The sequence below is a fragment of the Sphaeramia orbicularis genome, chromosome 9 (assembly GCF_902148855.1).
Source record: "Sphaeramia orbicularis chromosome 9, fSphaOr1.1, whole genome shotgun sequence".
In the NCBI taxonomy this organism is placed as follows: Eukaryota; Metazoa; Chordata; class Actinopteri; order Kurtiformes; family Apogonidae; genus Sphaeramia; species Sphaeramia orbicularis.
Window position 1 is genome coordinate 18,795,524 of NC_043965.1, and position 6,000 is coordinate 18,801,523.

At 41.2% G+C, this 6,000-nt stretch overlaps 1 protein-coding gene across 1 annotated transcript in view; it reads right to left on the reverse strand.

Annotated features, from left to right (window-relative positions):
- Positions 1–5,209, reverse strand: part of sema6a (sema domain, transmembrane domain (TM), and cytoplasmic domain, (semaphorin) 6A) — a 112,339-nt gene extending 107,130 nt beyond the window's left edge. Inside the window, 1 exon segment of the mRNA XM_030142590.1 lies at positions 4,706–5,209. The gene's annotated coding sequence lies outside the window, so the exon portion shown is untranslated.
- Between the last annotated feature and the right edge of the window lie 791 nt (positions 5,210–6,000).

A 6,000-nucleotide genomic window follows, 5' to 3' on the forward strand; every position in this document is an offset into this window, starting at 1 on the left:
AAGCAAGGTAAAATATCAGCCGCTCAATGTACTGTAACACACTAGAGATGCATTGGCCCCGTGAACACACTTTTCACAAGATGATGCCTACTGTGAAAATATTCTTCTGCTCTCTTAAGGAAAGAAGGAACAGAGAGAGTATATACAGTGTGTGAGAGAGAGAATGAAAAGATGCATGCGCCAAAGGAGATAGAGGATTCACCGCTGAGAGATAAAAATGGAATCCATTTTGGTTCTTGAAGCACACTCATTTACACTGTGAGGACCTGCTCAGTGTGTTGGCTTGACATGGGTCTTTCAATCACTTCCCATCTTTTATGCTCCTCTGCATGTCGATTGTTCTGCTTTTCCCATACTACAGTGTTTGTATCATTTTCCTTTCCTTTCCTTTCCTTTCCTTTCCTTTCCTTTCTGCCTGTTCCTTTCCTTTTTTGCCTTTCCTCCTCTCTCCTCTTCCTCTCACTTCTCTCTAGGCGGCTAGGCACCCCAACACTGTCTCAGGTCCTGAAACTATGGCAACGGAATGAGAGAGCAAGCGCTCCCTATGATTAATAGATGAGAGATGCAGTGCCAATCGCTGGGGCCTGGGGAGGAGGGACAGATGCACTCGAACAATGCCACGCAAACATACATGCATAGTCAGAGAGTGTACACATACTAAGTGCACACACTCAAACCCCCCCACCATTAACCACCCTCTGTGCTTTGTGGAAGTATAGACAGAAAATGGGAAATGGTCTGACATATACACACATTGGAAGACACATAAACAGTGCATTATAGGTTTCTCCTCCATAGTCGAGGCTAAAGGAGCAAACGAAGAGGCGGCAGAGTTTCCTAATGCTTAACATCCACATGACACACACCTTCTTATTGGCTGCCAACAAGTGAACTAACCACAGAAATAACCACAGAGCAAGAGGCAACAGCAGCACACTGGGCCCTAATGAGTCTTAACAGACTGTGGCTGTCTCCGTGACTCACAGCTGGCTGCTCTCACCTGTAAAAGCACAACAGCACAACTGGAAGTAGGACATCATATTCTTACTTTATGTACCACAGTTTACATCATCTGACCTGTGGTACAAGATTTGGCTCATTTCAAGGCCAGTCACTCAGCCATCTCCCAGGCAATCACACAAAGCCCTGCTGCTCTTGGATTATCCCTGCAAATGCATCATGAGTAATGACAGATAACCAAACTCGGATGTGACAAAGGTATTATGGCATGTTAATGTAGTGCTAAAGTGCTTAAAATACAAAATTTCCCAGGGGAGAAATGATGTTATAAGCTGTTTTTCAGTGTTTGTGGAAGCCTTTTGATTTGATTCATGTTTGGTAAAGTTTGGCTACCGAACCTTATTCTCCCTAAAAATGGGCTGGCTATCACTTTCTAATTCACTTAATTTCTAACAACAAAGCCTTGCCAAGGACCAACAGCCAAAACACCAACAGACAGTCATCCAATTCTGCCACTGACATGTGGCACCCAGCCCAAAATAAGCCTTTCTGCTCAGTCCTTCATGCCTCTGGCTTCGTTGGCATAACATGAGCAATCAATTATGCTAATGTTACGAGTATGAGGAGCGTTTAACACATGGTTGGTTAATTCAATGGATGCACTGTAGAGTCATTTATGGGGAGCTGGAAGGGTTAACACTAAGTGGGAGGCAGTTAGAACAACAAAGCAAAACTTGGAAACAGGAACGTCATGCATGTGTGTCTATGTGTGTGTTGATGTGAAATAGAGAGCGAACATAGACTAGGGCCAGTGATTAGCAAATGATTACTTTTTCAATGAGCTGTGCTGTGAATAAAACACACTGGATACACTAGATATCATTTATCATCATATAAACAGTTGGCAATATATTCTACTTAAGGATGGAGGTCATAGAGCAAATACACTACCATACTCTCTCATCCTGCATATCGTTTAGTAAATGAACAGTATTTTTCAAATATTAAGTTTGGCATGTGAGGGTCAGTGAAATCACAAGTAAGAATGAAACAGGTGGAGCAGTAAGAGATTCAGATGAAACAGTTTACACAGAGTGTAATTTGTAATGGCTGATTAGAATATCATACTGTTTGTTTTTCTTCACCTGCTACCACTGAATCTTAGAGTGCAGCTAAAATCAGCAAATGTGCCATGTAACATCTATGATAGGCAGTTCTATTAAAATCCAAGCTTGTTTGATTATGCTGACCTGTATTTCTGAATGTAATGTGCTAAAACATAAACTGTATACTGTGCACAAACTCATGATTAGCCTTTTTTTCCGTTCAACGTTTGTAGCAGGCTTTGTCATTCAGCGTCAAGGCAACATAATTGAAGCAGCAGCAATTTAGAAAGATGTGGAAACTGGAAAATGGGTTAAGCATCAATAAATCACATGCAGATGAGTGAGAGGGGTTTGATGCTTCCTCGCTCTCTAATTGTTTCAAAAAACACCAGCCCACACACCAAGCACGCACATCAATAAAACATGGGTTTTATAAAATATGCATAAATACACACACTATTGAATGTGGGTATTGACACTAACTGAATGAGGACCAATGGTTAACAGCAGCTGACCGGTCTTGTTTATAATAAAAGGACAATTCATTTGGACAAAAGCAAAGCCATTTATCAATTATTTAAACCTACTGTATTCAGGCTGCATTTGCATCTGTTCTTAACTGGCAAAGGTAAATACAAACTCTCCTCAGTCTCTCCCTCTCCCTCTCCCTCTCCCTTGCTTTCAGACAGACATACAGTGTGACAAATTCACATCAGTCACACACAATGCCATCCCCATTGCTATTGTTAGGGGATCGGCAGATCAAACGCTCCACAGAGCATTGCTCCAAATACAAGCAACTCTGGTTGCCCTGTGCTATTCTCCTACTCCATATAGGGAACAAGAAGGCTGCTGTCACAAAGGTAATCATGCTGTAATTCATGTATCACTACCACAACATGTCAGTGTATAAAGTGTTAACAGCGGGATTAGCACCATGGATTTTGGTCTTGTAGCCTTTATGAGAGAGTGTGTTGGGATTTACAGCCCAAGCAACATCTCAAAAAATGCCTCCAGGACATTTAGATGCCTTCAGGCAAATGTTGTAGGAGGAGCAGAGGTAAAATGTTAAAACATTCTGCTATTTCACATTCAAGGTCTATAATCCCTAGCACAGTATGTAGAACGACTGCAAAAACCATAAGGTCACAGATGAAAAAAACGCACAACACATCACAAAGCATTGCTGAATGTTTCCAATGATAGCTGGAAAAACAACACCCTTTCCTCTTTGATCTGGCATGAAACCTTTGTCTTTTTTAATAAAAGGCTGTTAATACAATCATGTTTCCAAAACAACATGCTGCCAGAAATCAGCTGACGAGAGAAACGTTTTTTGTGGGCATTCAGTACTCCTTATATTCCACCATTTCTATCATCACTGCACAGTTGACTGTGTATAACCTACATTTGGAGTTACTGAATCCTTTTTCCAGGTTTTCCTAGTGCCTCTGGGAATCTTTCATACTGGAAGAGAGGAGAGAGGAGGAGAGATGAGGAGAGGAGAGGAAAACCATTGGGAGTGACTGGGTGTTGGCAGTCAGGCTGCTGGATGTGGTTTGTGAGGCCTCTATCTCCTCTCCCAGCTTGTTAAAGAAATAATGTGCAGCAGCACTTCATTTAATGGCAAATCCACTTCTGAGACTGGCACATTTTTGGTTTCCCGGTCAGAATCACAAACATTTGAATTATCCTTTGGGCCAGAGAATATTAATGACCACTCTGTCTCTTCCCTAAACACCTTTGTATGTAGGCTACTGTATGTGTTTATTACAAAATACAGATTAAGTCAGAGACTGAAGAGGGCATGTTTTTTAAAAAAAAAAAAAAAAAGAGAGAGAGAGAGAAATGGAAAAAAGAGACTGTAAGGAGGGGCGTGTTGGTCCACATGTAAAATCCTGCTCTTATTCTGAAACTGTTGTAAAATGAAAAGAAATAACAGATAAAAACATCATCATTTACTGTAACAAATAAAGTAAAGCATTTGGAAAACAATTAGTTATGAATATGATGTGATGAAACTACAATAAGTGGGGTACGAAGTATTTTGAATCTTTTTATTATTATTATTATTATTATTATTATTATTATTTAAATTTTACAATGGGTTATATGAAAGCAAATATCTTATGCTTTAATTGTACAGGGTCAAAGAAGGTTTAGAAACGCCTTGTATGGGTGGCCGAGCCAAGTAAGTTCCGACAAACACATTTATCATTTACTCACATGTACCTGCTACTCGGAATGGCACTGTTATTGTTTTGCTTGTATTTAAGCACGATATGGTCTAGAATATCTCCTGAGAGACTGACACTTCTTTATTCATATGGGTAAACAGCATAAGAGGGATTACGCACGATAATGTAGTCTGTTTATATCGGCACAAAGGCTGTTTTTATTTAGGCGCAAATCCCCTGAGTTATCATCTGAGTTGGGAAAATACACTTTTTCGTTTTTTTATTAACTTCTAAAATGCGTTTTATACCCGTGAAATAAGCTGAAGTTGATAGGGAAGCCCCTGTAAAGCAGTGCACTTGTCGCCCGGCAGCTCTACAGAAAACAAGCCTCCGGGGCTGGGGAGAGACTGGTGGAGAGGCTGGAAGCGCACCTAAAGTTTGGAATAAACAAAGAAATCTTACCTTCAGCTCATGAATGGATGTGCTGCGGAGTGGTTACACAGCTCTGTCCTTTAGTAATCCATGAGACAGTGCTCTAAAGGCAGTTCAAACGGTGCTCGTCTCAGAATAACAATACGAGCGCTACTTTTCTCTTGCGCTTCTTTTTGTTACATGCCGCGCTTAAATCACACCTCTTCAAATCGGAATATCCATCGGAAATCCACACTTGGGAGAAAAAAAAACGACGTTTTCTTGTTTAAAGTCCCCTCAGGTAAACTAAATGGACCGAACCAAACGGGTGTCCCAGCACTAGCTACGGAGCTTGAATGCAGTCCCTTCTCCACAAAAGCCGACGGTCATCCTATTTGGAGATGAAGCTTCTTACCAGACTGGAGCGGAGCGCAGTGAGCCCAGCTGTCACCCACCCGCTACACACACACGCTCCCTCACACATACATAGGGAGGAGCTACGTCTTTGGAACGGGAGCTATTGTGTCAATGGGTGCCAGTTATGGACAACTGTATTTCTATTTTTACGCAGCGGCATTTCATGAGAATGCGCACTGGCGAAGCGGCGGAGAAAGTCTGCGCGCTATTAATAGCTTATACACAAGCAAAAAAAAAAAAAAAAAAAAAAAAAAAAAGCGTGTTAAAAGTAACTTAACTAAAAACTGACTGAAAAATTAAGTGCCATTTTGTAGCCTTGCTCTGTGTCATGCAAACTGCCTCTGGTAATTAGAGAGGCAATAAAAACGCATGGCACAAGCGTCTCCTCATGTTGTACTTTATTGTAAAAGCCGACGTGGTCAGGTTCAGAGAGTCGCTCCCTCTGTTGTCTCTGGTGTCAGGACCGCCCCTCCTTCCCTGGTGGTCCCTTCTGGTCGCAGGGTGGCACACGCACACGCACACATCACCCACGCATAGCAGTCATTGGGGCTTTACAAATGGGCCCTCACTTACTTTCTTATTTACTTACTTGGCCCTTATTTAATCAGAGGGGCCATCAGGTAAAACATGGAAACAACTACAAAGTTCATGTGATTGTTGACTAAATTCACAGTACATTTAAGACACAATCTGATACTCCCTCTTTTTCTCTGTCTTTAATCTATTTAGCATTTAACCAAACCAAAATACAAAAATGGTCTACATTACCCTGGAACAAAACACAAACATGCACTAAGAATTAGTATGTGTTCAGTAACTGCACACACCTGTAGATCTTATTGATTCACTATATTAAGATGATATGTGTGAAGCTGTGGCTGTAGCATTATATAATAAGCGGCCACCTGTAGAGAGCACCAGTGTGTGTA